Source organism: Gopherus flavomarginatus, unplaced genomic scaffold, assembly GCF_025201925.1.
Source record: "Gopherus flavomarginatus isolate rGopFla2 unplaced genomic scaffold, rGopFla2.mat.asm mat_scaffold_951_arrow_ctg1, whole genome shotgun sequence".
Classification (NCBI taxonomy): Eukaryota; Metazoa; Chordata; order Testudines; family Testudinidae; genus Gopherus; species Gopherus flavomarginatus.
This window is the reverse complement of record NW_026115183.1, coordinates 30001-43653: the sequence shown is the minus strand read 5'-3', so window position 1 is coordinate 43653 and position 13653 is coordinate 30001.

Sequence of the window (13653 nt, the reverse complement as noted above, 5' to 3'; positions counted from 1 at the left end):
AGTTCTCAGCATATAACACCAACAGTACCAAGCAAAGCAAACACAAAATAACAAGGGTAAAACAAATAGATGGTGTAAATTCTGCAGGGCTCCCCCCTTCTTAATTGCTCACCAAACTGTGACAAATTTCTGTTACCAATCTATCCCTCATGTCAGATGATCAGGCTGACACTACAGGATCGTTGGGGGAAGATAAAGAAAACACACCATATAACTGAATTTTAAAGCTTCATTAATAAAATAATAAAACAACAACGGAGAGTGTTGGGAACGCTCCCACATCACTCAGGAAAATATTAATGCCCCAAGCCCGAAGCTCCTTTCATACTTACACACGTACGTCCAGACTGGCCACTTCTGTGTATAATGTTCAGAGGAGGGGGAGAGGTGGAAGGGAGATTATCCTGTATATAGCTTGTCCAGAATTTCCAACATGCTTCTGCTCTTGGGAGGGCTGTTCTTTTACACCCTGGAATCTCCTGCGGCGTCTCTTTCAGAGATTCCAGTCCAGGTCGGCTGCCTGTGGCTTCTTTGGTGTCACCAAGCCACACCGACTCCAGGGTCACAAAGGCACACTGTTGGATCTTACCGGACAGTTAAGCTTTGCAAATGTAATTTCAGTTCTGTAACTTGTATTTCCTTTGCTTCGCCTCTGTCTATATTTTTTCCTTCACAGCCAGCTGGGGCCGAAAGCAGCCCCTCCCTGCACCAAGCACAGTCCGCGCCGATTCCTGACCCTGAACGCAGAGCACCCCCCTCCTTCCATCCCGGGGCCAAGATGATTTTTAAATTAACCCGTTCCTTATGTCTTTTTCTTTCTTTTTCTCTTTCCCATTAAACATTCTAGTAGCAATGCTAACTACTTCAGACAAACTTTTCCCTTGCGTACCATCTGGATGCTTTCTAAATCTTTTTGCAATATCCTTTGCACATTGTGACATGAAAACCATTTTAACCATCTCCTTTCCATGATCAGTTTCAGGATTTAAATTCCCATGCTTTTTAACTTCACAAATCAGTCGAGCACAAAAGTCAGAGAGGTGCTTATCTGGATGCTGGACACAAGCAGTCACCTTGCTCCAATTTGGAGTAGCCTCCCCTGCATCTCTAATACCATTCAAAACAGCTTTTAAAAATCCATCCAACTTTGTCTTTTGAGCTGGATTATTGGGATTCCAGTTAGGGTCAGTAATTAGCCAAGGTGCATTCAAATGAGCTGCAGATTTTTCTTTTACTTTTTGTCTTTCATCTTCTGTCATGAGAGTATCTAATAACTGATTTACATTTGCCCAAGTGGGCACATGAGTGAAAAAGATTGTGCAGAACATTCTTTCCACTGCCTCAGGATTGTCTCATAAGTGAGGCATAGTGCACTGCCAGTTAAACAAATTTGAAGTTGCAAACAGGGTATGGGTAAAACCATCTCATGTTCCCCAGCAACCAGTAGAACCAGATAAGTTCTCAATGAGGCTTGTAATATCAGAGGTGTCTCAGAAACATTCTCTCTCATGGAGTTAAGTAATCTAGTGGGGGTCCACAAGGGCAAGGACAAGGGCTGCTGTAATATTGGGGGTGTTTGAAAAGCAGTCCCTGACCAAGTTTTCAAAAGGCTGGCTGGAGGCTGCACAGAGGGGGTGAGGCTGCCTGATTCCTCTGAAGATGAGGGAACATCACTCTGAGCTCCCCCTTGATTCTCCTCTGTCCCTGAACTGTCCCTAACCTGCTTTTGAATCCTTGCACTCCATCAGACGGGGAAGAACAGGAACAAAATTGTCCTCCTCCCGGTGCGGCTCTGGTGCATATGGTGGGTGATTTTTTCACAAGAGCTCTCCATACAAACAGCTTCAAAAGCTACCCATCCCTCCATGGGTTTATAATTATACCATACAAACAAGTAATCCATTTGTCTCGGCCTAAGATCAACCAAAATATCCCTTAAGGAGTTCCTCCTATCTGTGGAAAAGGTTTCACCCACCGGCCAGTCTCTAGTTGGGGACAAATGAAAGGTAAATGATGGCCATTGGATCCAACACAGATTTCTCATCTTAAATTTAACTAGATCAGCTGTCTCACAAATCTCTTTCCAATCTCTAAGTATCAGAGACAATGGGGCATCCCCCGGGCACTTACTGCCAACTTGTCTCATTTTAATGAAGGGACTCTAACCCCTCTTCATGAAGGGACTCTAACCCCTCCTCCCGGGGTCGAGGTAAAGGGACTCTAACCCCCACCTCCCCGCGTCGAGCGCTCGCTTACCTCTCCAGGGACTTGAACACCTGGACTGAGACTCAAACCCAGGCTGGGACTCTAACCCAGACAACTTGGATCCTGTGCAAACCTGGACTGGGACTCTAACCCAGACCTGGACTGGGACTCTAACTCAGACTTAAGTAGTCAGGGACCCTAACCCCGACAACCTGGACCCTACTCAATGGGTAGGTGGACGTTGCTGGATTTCTACGAGTTTCAGCTGGTTCACAGAACACGCCTTATCGCCAACGCAGAGATCAGATCACCAGGCAAGGCTCCTCTAAACTGGAGGATGCGCGCTGCGTTGCCTCAGGGTCAGATCCCCCGCTGGAGAGTCAGACGGGTCCCGGCGGAGTCGCCAAAGATGTCAGGGACTCTAACCCAGACGGCAAAGTTCGTTGTCTGACCGCGAGAGAGACAGGCAACACCAGCAAGGTCCGATCAAAAGCTCTTTATTGACAAGTGCACGCATCAATAGAGAGCAGCTCGTCTCCAGAGAGAACCAGCCTGCTCTTTACATCTTAGTATAAGCCTATATAGACAGTTCCGTCACGTCATAAATTATTCACTGGAGCAACCCACCCCCTTCTTCTAACAACTAGAAACTAGACACCTTTAGTATACATGCATGCCTAAAGTTAGAAATGTAGGGGAGTTAAAAACAAAGAAAGAACAAAACCAGGGAGCGAAAACAAGGAGGCTGGGAAACTAGGACTCTTATCAGTTCTTCAAAGGAGCTGCCCGAACACAGCACATCTGGTACTATGCCAGGAATGCAGCTTCTCTCTTATCTCACTTTTTCCCAGCGCTTGTGAGACATGCTGCTGCCTCTCAGTGTTTTCCACTCAGGGATTACCCACAAACCTCTGTTAGCCTGACTTTGGTCAGGTTGGCATACCTGGTTTTGTCTGCTATATCTTTATTCAGGCCTAACAATTATAATGTCACAGTCTCGGTGAGTTGACTGCTGCAGCTCCCCGTAGACTCTGCCTGTGCCTCTCACCGAGCTGGAGTACAGCAGGCGAGGGGAGAGCACTCAATGTATTGCATCTACACTAGACGCGATATATCAACCCCCGCTGGATCGATCGCTGCCCACCGATTCGGCAGGTGGTATAGACATACCCCGAGTATCTGGTGATCGGAGCTGGACCCCCGAGGGGGACACATTGAAGGAACTCAGGGGTTAAGGTGCCTCTATTGTCAACTGTCAGGGCTGCTGTGGCTCAGAGGAGGGTGCTTGACTGCCTGGCAGGCTTAAGCGCCGCAAGCCTTGGAGGTGGGAGAAGTGAAGCGGCCACGGCGTGCTCGGGGTGCTCGTGCCCGGAGCAGGGGTGAGCTCGGGCGACGGGGGTGCGGCAGGGAAGAGCAGGAGAGTTGCCACAAGAGGGGAGCCTCAGGGTGGAGGGGGGAGCTGCCACGGGTGGGGCGCCTCAGGGCGGGGTGCGGGGGGGGGAGGGTGCAAGTTGGAAGTTTCGCCTAGGGCATGAAACTTCCTTGCACCAGCCCTGCCCGCAGCCAGCCCTGCACCCCCTGCCCTGCCCTGCCGGCAGTCAACCTCTGTCTCCAGCCAGCCCTGCACCTTCTGCTTTGCCTGCACCAGCCGCATCCTCCCTGCCCTGTCTCCAGCCAACCCCTGATGCACCCCCCTGCCTGAAGCCAGCCAGCCACGCAGCCCTTGCCCTGCCTGAAGCCAGACCCTACCTCCAGCCAATCCCACATCCACTGGTGCCCTGCACTTCCCAGGGCAGTAACCCTGCACATCTGCTTCAATGAGGGGGGCAGGGAGCAGCTGGGACCCACTCATGTGCACACCCTAGGGTGACCAGACAGCAAGTGTGAAAAATCGGGACGGCGTGGGGGGTAATAGGATCCTAGATAAGACCCCAAAATTCGGACTGTCCCTATAAAATTGGGACATCTGGTCACCACAGCACACCCCCAGGACTCCTGAGTTCCATTGCTGGGTTTCCTATTGGTTCCTCTGCTGGTTGTTTTCCTTTTTCTGGGGACTTTGGGCAAGTTGCTCCCCACTCTCGGGCTCTGTCCCCAGCAGTCAAATGGGGATTTCATACCTTCCCGCTATTGGAAAGTGCTGGGAGAATCCCCCAGGAAAAGCTGCTCTGACAGTGCTAAGCAGCATCTGACCATTCAAGGTCGGAGCTCACTGCCCAGGAGGAGTGCTTGGCTCTGGGGTTTCACTTCAGCCCAGTGTAGAGAGAGAGCCCTAACCATGGAGTTTGGCTCAAGAAGACCAAGTCTCCAATTTATTAAAGGTGTTTTGAATTTCAATCCTGTGCTCCAAAGTGCTTGGTGTCAGTTGTAAACTTTAGGAGCATGCTCGCCACTCCATTTTCCAAATCATTAATGAAAATATAGAATAGTACCTGACACCGGACTGATCCCTGCCAGACCCACTAGGTTCACCCTCCCCGTTGGGCAGCTAAATATGGAGAAGGGCTCCTGGAGTCTTGGCTTTCAACCAGCTCTGCACCCACATTACACTGATTGCAGCTGGACTACATTTCCCTCGTTTGCTTCTGAGAATGTCCTATGGGACTGTGTCAAAAGCCTTAGTAACACCAAGCTAGATCCCATCTATTGTTTACTCACCTCTACCAGGCCCAGAACCCTGCCAAAGAAGGAAAGAGGATTGGTTTGGAATGATTTGTTCTTGACAATTCCACGCTCACTAGTCAGAAGAACCAAATCATCCTGTAGGTGCTGCTGACAAACTGAGTGTTTAAGAATGTATTTCAGGATCTCTCCAGCTATGGCAGTCAGGCTAGCTAGTCTGTAAGTCCCAGAGGTCTTTTTGTTCCCCTTTGAAAGATAGGTCCTGTCTTGTTCATGGATGGGAAGATGTTCTTTTTCAGGGGTCTCAGACGAGAACTGGGGCACAACACCTGGTTTGTTAAGGCCACAAAAACGGAGGCAGGAACCTCTTCTCTGCTGCTGGCAAAGAACCACAGGTACCTAAAAGACAGGGACTCACATCTTTAAATGGGCTTTAAAAAGGCAGTGGTTAATAAGTTTGGCCCCGACCATTTCTTGTTTCCACAGACTAGACATTTTAGCAAACTTTAGAATTCCTTGGTGCTAAACACTGTGAAACTCCCCTTTCTCCTTCACAGAGGGCTTTAATACCCCTTATCTCACTTGGGCTCTAAACTGCCCATAGTTCGAGAACTGTTCCTGTTCCGATTGGACAGATGGGAGAAGGGAAGTGACCTACCCAAGGCCTACACAACAAGGCGATGGCAGAGCCAGAAAGAGAAGCAACCAGTTCTGACTCCTGTTCTAACAGATGAAAACACCCCAGAGCCCAGGAATCGAGATGGTGGGAAAATTTCATTCAAACCGTTTCTGTCCGAAAATCCCATTTAGACTAAACCAGTTTGTTTCTCAAAATCATAACAAGTGGGATGAAAGATCTTTGCAAAAATATTTTGTTGCAAAACAAAAGCATCCCCTCTTTGTCAGAGTGTGTTAAATTGTCTCCTCGCACACAAAGAGGAGACACTTACATCTCAACCATTAGATAAGATGCTTCAATCTGAGCTAAGTCGTTGCTACTATTAACAATTTCAAAATAAAAAAATACAAATAAAGTAGACGATTTCAGCTAATCTATTATGTCATAATCTGGGAAACTTCATATTATGCACTACTTCTAGTGACACTCCCAAATGGATCCGCATCCTTCACCCACCATGAGGTAGGTAAGAGCGGATCATTATTATCCCTACTTGAAAGAGGGAGAAGCTCAGGCTGAGAAAGGAGAATTGACTTGTCTTAGGTCACAGAGCCCGACAGAGGCAGTGTTGGGAACAGGACCGAAGAGCCCTGATTTTCAAACAAACCATCGGATCTTGAATTTCAGACATTGAATGACCTGAATACTGTGCTCTCAGATGAGCCCCAGACCAAAAACAGTGACAGTAATTATTCAGCAAGTATTTGAGGAGAACTGCAATATTAGAGGGAATCATCAACTGCTCAGAGACAATTAATGCAGAGAAGCAGCAAAATTAATCAAAGATAGAACTGGTTCTGACTTATTTACTTGATCTTAAAAGAGAACAACAAGGACCTGAGTCTCCTCCCTGTCAATATCCCCCTGCTCAACCAATCAGGGTAGAGACGGAGGACGGGAGGCTGAGGGTTCTCACCAGAGAGCCCAAAGGATGGCCCAGGTCACCGGTGGGGATCACTGCCCGAGCACTATTTCAGTCCCACATTTTTGGGTGGACCTTCCATAGTGGGAGCTGCAGAGGACTTCCCTGCAACACACACACACACACCTCCGTCCTGTTGTTGGGAAGGGCACAAGAGAAAGGACAAAAGAAGCAAGAGAAGAAGAGGAGGGAGGGATGGAGGAAGAGGTGAAACAAAAAGGACAAACCCTAATGTCCCCAGCGATTCTAAGGGACAAAATCCCAGGTGCGCAATAAAATTCTGCCTCCTTAAGCTCGTGTTTTCCATGCCTAGAATTCACTTGTCACCAGATAGATCAGACTGAACAGGTTTCAAACCTCCAGGAGGCTCTTACCTTCTAAACAGGGACAGCTGTTTTCTAGTAAAATCACTACAAGGGAAGGAGGAAACTCGAAAGAGGTTCCTCCTGGCGATCACGTCCATGACCCCAAATAATCTTTCAGTCCTCAAAGAGAGACCTGGAGAAGGAAACGTGCTGAAGCAAAGCCACAGAGGTCTCTGAGGTTTCCCTGGCCCCTCGCCCCTGTCCTGCCTGGCTGATGTCAGCATCTCTCTGTGAGGTCACCACCTCCCCACCACCTTTGACCAATAGTCTGAGGTCCTGCAAAAGGCCTTTGTGATGTCACTGCCACACCCCTCCCTTGCTGGGCTAATGTCCTGCCCCTGGCCAGGCACTTTGGAGGTTTGAGCTACTCCCTGTGGATCACCCCACTCAAGGAGCGTTCGTTCTAGGCAGCAAGCCGGCTAGACAGGAAAACATCAGACGCTGCTCCCAATGCTACACTCAGTTTTTCAGAAATTAGTCGACTTCATGGTCAGAAGACACCATTAGAGCATCTAACCTGCATATCACAGGCCTCCTGTATGACATAACAGCAACTTTGGGGGCAAACACATTCCAGAAAGGCATCTAGTCTTCATTAAATGACATCAGGAGATGGTGAATCCACCACTTTCCTTGGTAGCTTGCTCCTGTGGTGAATCATCCTCGCTGTTGACTATTGTGCCTCAGTTGTAATATGAATTTGTCTCTTTTCACTTTCCAGCCATTGGGTCTTGTTATGCCTTTCTCTGCTCCATTCAAGAGCCCGTAAATACCCAATCTTTTCTCTCCATTAAGGCCCTTCAACATTTCAATGAAATCACCTTTCAATCTTCTTTTGATAAGCTAAACAGGTTGAGCTCTTTCAATAGCTCACTGGAAGGCATTTTTCTCCAGCCCTCAGAACATTTGGTGGCTCTTTGCTGCCCTAGCTCCAATTTCACAACATCTTTTTCAAATGAGGATACCAGAACTGGAGGCAGTATAAAGGTTGTATAAAGGTAAAATTAAATAGGTTGCAGAGGAGTTTTTTTTAATTTCGGCTTTTGTTGCTAAAAATTTTGTCTCTCTGCGGTGAGAAAAAACACTCCCCGAATGCCAAAATTTGAGCCATGAAAAGCGGCAGTGTGAACAGCGCATCATAGGTGGAGCTGTGCTCCCGGTGACAAAGCTCCTGCCCCTCATTGGAGGTAGTTTGGCTTTGTTGCCGGGGAAGCTCTCTCTCAGCGATAAGGACGGCCACACAGCGCACCTTACAATGGCATGGTTAGAGTGGCACAGCTGCACCGTGGTAAGGTGCGCGGTGTAGACACAGTCTCAGAGCTGGGGAAAGCCGACAGGCGCTGAGGAGCACAGGGTTCAGACAGAGACATCCGTTAGGAGAGGAACTATTCACAGGGATTCTCTATAGCCTAGTAAGGTGGAGAGGATGGAAGATGATAATGTACAGGTAGGTTCTGATGAGAAACAGTGAAATGAAAGAGTCTCCCTCAATTACATCATGTAATGGCAGACAGCTAAAATGGGACACATTTTAGAAGTGCTTAAATACAAACGCTAAACGTCTAAGTACTAAGACTGGTGAATTTGAGTGCCTGGTATTGAGTGACGATATTGATAGAATAGGCATCACAGAAACCCTTGCACCCCCTCCTGCACCCACATGGGGAGACTGACCTGTGTGCATGGAGCAGCTGGCATTGCTGCCCCCCACTCCTCCCTGGAACGCTGCTCATCTGGGCACCCCTAGGGGCTGAGGGATGTGGGGGTAAGAAGTGAGATCATCCGAGCTCCCTGCATCCAGGTCACTTTCCTCAGCCGGGCTGCATAGCGGGAGGGCAGAGAGCAGCAGCTTCTGATGCTCCCCTCACAGCACAGCCCAAGTGGGAAAAGTGACCAGGATGCATGGAGCACATAGGGTTGCTCCTTACTCCCCTCAAACCTCTATGGACCCATGGAGGAGCATTGGGGCAGGGGAGAGCAGTGAGCACCTTTGCACTGCCACACGGTGCCCTTTGACCCCTGGAGCCCTGGGCGGCTATCGGGGGGCACCACCCCTAAGGCCGGCCAGGCTCCCCAGAACGAGCAGCAGAAAACACAGAGACTGGCCACACACTGAGCAGTGGTAGCCTGGGCGGCTCGTAATGGAGGCTCAGGGGGGAGGGGTGTCATAACATTTTTTCCCAGATTTGGACCTTAGCGTCCAAAATATGGGTGTTAGCATGAAAACCTCCAAGCTTATTTACCAGCTTTGACCTGGTAAAGCTGCCACCAGCCAGGGATTTATACAGTGCCGGGCTCGCTGTGGTCTCCCCAAAACCTTCCCCGGGGGACCCCCAGACTCAGATGCCTTGAGTCTCACAACAAAGGGGAATAAACCATTTCCCTTCCCCCTCCTCCCCTCCAGGTGCTCCCTCCCTGGGTTCCTGGAGAGATATACAGAAGCAAGCTCCGTGAATCTAAACAGAGGGACTCCCCCCTCCCTGTTTCCAGTCCTGGAAATAGAAGTACCAAGATAGCTAATCTCTCTTCCCCCTTACCCAGAGGGTATGCAAAGTCAGGCTAGTAAATCTAACACAACGAGATTTTCCCCCTGACTTCTTCCTCCCACCAATTCCCTGGTGAGCTGCAGACTCAGTTCCCTGGAGTCCCCACTAAAGAAAAAATCCAACAGGTCTTAAAAAGAAAGCTTTATATAAAAAGAAAGAAAAGGACATAAAAATGGTCTCTCTGTATAAAGGTGACAAATACAGGGTTATTTGCTTAAAAGAAAAAAATGAATAAACAGCCTTATCCAAAAAGAATACAATTTAAACATTCCAGCAACTACACACATGTAAATACAAAAAAAACCAATATAAACTTATTGTCTTATTATCTTTGTACTTACAACTTGGAAACAGAAGATTAGAAAGGCAGGAGATAGAAAAATCACTCTCATAGCCGAGACGCCACAGACACAAGACAAAGAACAAAGAACTCACACACAAACTTCCCTCCACCCAGATTTGAAAAAGTCTTGTTTCCTGATTGGTCCTCTGGTCAGGTGTTTTAGGTTACTGGTGTTACCCCTTTATAGGTAAAAGAACATTAACCCTTAGCTATCTGTTTATGACAAGGGGGCTCAGCCTCCCCAAACCTTGCACTGCCAAGGGGACAGTGGGGCCCATGATCAGGGGCCCTGGCCAAGTTAGGTCCCCCTGGAAAAGTCTCCCCTATGTCAGCCCCAAAGCTGGAGGAGCTCCCACTCCCTGCTACAGCCCGGGGGATGCAGCAGGGGCACAGAGCTTCTCTGGTCTCAGGGCCACAGCGGGGCAGGGGTAAAGGAGTGATAGGGTGGGGCTGGTGGGGGAAGGGGTGGAACAGAAGTGACAGTGGATGGGGCCATGGGTGGAAGGGGGTAGAGCCACAGACAGAAGGTAGGGGCATGGTTCTGGTGCTGGGGCCCCCACACTTGTTCTCCCTTTCCCGGGGGCTTGGCATCACTAGCCCCGGCTTAGCGATTAGGGTTCAGTGGTCCCCATAATGTGGGATGCGACTCCTAGGGGGACACAGAGGAACATTCATGGGGGCACCTCAGGACCTGAGCCAGCCCACATAGAGGGCAGGGAGGGAGCACCACTCTGCCACAGCTCTTCCCCAACCCCACCCTCAGCCTGAGACTCTGGCTCCCAGCCCGGCGTCGACCCCTTTACCCCTGTCCGCACCCCTCACCCCAGCAAGCAACAGCCCCACTCCTCCCAGCCCCGGTTCTTGACCGTGGCTTCCGAGGGGCCACAGCCATGGCTAAGAGGGCACAATGTGAAATGTTTGGGGAGCACTGGTTTAGGGTGACGTCCTCAATCACTTCTCTGCAGTCCAATAAAAGCTATTCCTCACTCACCTACCCCTCCATCAGGACGGACTAGGTATGTTCTGCTGCCCTTCACTCATACAGGAAGGAGAATAACATTTCATTCCACTCAATCCTAAAGTGATTTGTAACCCAAGACCATCCCAAACTGTTCATTTTGGGGAAGCGGCCCCATCATGCTGCATAGCTAGGCAGAGTAGGTGTGTCTATGCAAACACGGTCTGTTCCTGAAGTCTCTCCCCAGCTCCTCACTAGGTGAGAGAGGGGAGCTCATTCAGACCCTGCTTTCGCTTAGTATTTAAAAACTCCTTAGTGTCCCTATCTCTGCCGGCCTTAGATTTCTCCTCCTGTCCGTTTTTTCACAGCTCAGATGAGGTGACCGAGTGGTTAAGGTGATGGACTGCTACCCCATTATGCTCTGCCTGCATGGCTTCAAATCCCATTCTCATCAAATGCATTTAGTCTTCACCCTCCTTTATAGACAACCATCTCCCCCTTTGGTACAATAACAGATCAAACAATGGTGCTTGTGTTACCCAAAATTGGGTCAGTTAGTAAGCTTAGAGAGAACTAATAATGCCCCTCCCCCCCAGAGTTTGGCAGAAAGCAGCACATTTATTAGCTTGATAGCTAAGCTCAAAAGAAGGGATGGGGGAGGGTGTCACACTCATACTCACGCTCCCAGGACAGGCCTGGCAGTGGAGATGTCAGGATCCTTTAAGGTAAGTGTCCCACAGCGCAGCGATGGACGGTGCGATGAAGATCAGTCTCCCTGAGGTGCAATAGAATGTAACACAGCGAACCACTGGCCGGGTGAAGGGCATTCACTGGAGGTACAAAGGAGAGTGGGAAAGCCACTTCACAGGCATTCAAAGCGGGAAAGGACACAAGCTGGGGGAGTTTAACAGACCTTTTGAGCATACAGGTTATACAGAGCATACAGATCACTGCTGCTCCTACAACATGATAAGTTCTCAAGCAGCATGTTTCTTACTTTGCCCATCTGTCAATTTTGATGATTATTGATGGAAATATTTTGCCATTGGGTTGTGTGTTTACACAGAAATTGACATTTATCAACAAATACACAATCCTTCCAAGCCTGCCTAGTCTGCAATTGATGGGTTTAGAGGGACACATTCACTCTTCCAGGTCCCCATTCCAGGCCTGTGCTCTCCAGGTTGTCAACTTCCCGCACTGCTGGGATCCTTCCCTCATCTCCCCCCAAACCACTGCCGCACCCCCACTTCTGGGGTCCCCTCCCTACACTGTCTAACTCCACTGCTGGCAGGATCCCTTCCTGTTCCTTTCATTTCCTGCCTCCACTCTGGGCAAAAGCTCTGCACTCTTCCCACACCAGAAGTTGAACCCAGGCCACCTGGGTGAAAACCAGGAATCCTGACCACTAGCCCATATGGGACTATTGTTGCATCTGACTAAGTGGGTATTCACCCACGACAGCTCATGCTCCAATACGTCTGTTAGTCTAGAAGGTGCCACCGGATTCTTGGCTGCTATTATTACTACAACTCAGGCCTTGGCTACACTGGAGAGTTACAGTGCAGGTGGTGGCTTTACAGCGCTGTAACTTACTCCCCGTCCACACTGGCAAGGCACATACAGCGCTGTATCTCCCTGGCTACAGTGCTGCATGTGCTCCACCTCGACCAGAGGAATAAAGAGAACAGAGCTGGTGATGCAGCGCTGGGGTGCCAGTGTAAACAGTGATTAATCTTACTACGCTGTCACTGACCTCCGGAACCTTCCCATAATGCTTTTAAGTAGAGATAACGCTCTTTGTTTTGGTGTGATGCCTCTGTTTGCTTTGTTGTGAGCTGAAGGCTCCTGGAGCTGCTTATCTAAAAACCAAACACAGTTACTGTTTGCAGTGAATGAGCAGAGGCAGGGGGATCCCTTTGGAACACCCACAGCTGGTGTTTGCTTGAGGAGAGAAGCAGCCGGGTGGGCACTGGGGGGGGGTCTGTTTTGGATCAGCGGCTTATCTGGTCTGTGAGGAAAAGAACAAAGGCGGCTATTTGCATTTAGTGAATGAGAGAGGGGTGGGGGAGGAGGCTTGAACTTGCCAGGCAGGGAGCTGACACAGTGTCAGCTCCAAAAATCCACTCGCTCTGTCTCCCCCACGCTCCGTGTCACACTCCACCCCACCCTCCTCTTTTGAAAAGCACATTGCAGCCACTTGAATGCTGGGATAGCTGCCCATAATGCACCACTCCCAACAGCGCTGCAAATGTGGCCATGACAGAGTGCTGGTAGCTGTCAGTGTGTCCACACTGCAGCGCTTTCCCTAAACAGCTGTAGGAAGACAGCTTTAACTCCCAGCGCTGGACAGCTGCAAGTGTAGCCAAACCCTCTCTAAGCCGACCCCTTATGAGAACAGCAGGGACTAGCATGACTAGATGTCCCGATTTTTGGGTCTTTTTCTTATATAGGTGCCTATTAACCCCACCCCCATCCCAATTTTTCAAATTTGCTGTTGGATCACCCTAGCAGGGGTTGCAAACAGGGCTGCATTAACCTTCAGGTGCTGAGGTTTCCCTCTCTCCATTCCCAGAGCCTGTGATCAGGAAACAGACATCAGGGCTCCCAGGTGCTGCACAGACCATGACTGAGATCAGACCCCATATTCTGCAAGGTGCTGTACAAACCCTGGGCCACACTGAGACACCCAGGAGGTTCCCCTCAATTTCCCTGAGCCTCTGCTGCCCAACTTCTTCTGAATCCCTCTGGCTCACACCCCCCCACAAAAACCCCACCTTTCCAAACAGTCCTTCTTTCCTTGCCCCCTGATTCTGGTTTCACACCCTGGGACCATCTCCTCTCTTTGTCTCTCCCCCTCCAGGTGAAGCAGAGATGGAGGCAACTTCAGCCACTGGAGTCAGCCTCAGCAAGAACTGCAGCCGGCCCCGGGGGAGGGGGGGGTGTTTGCAGACACAGGAAGGGAGCAGGGGGTGCTGGGAAGAAGGCGTCAGGAGAACAAAGCTCAGAGACC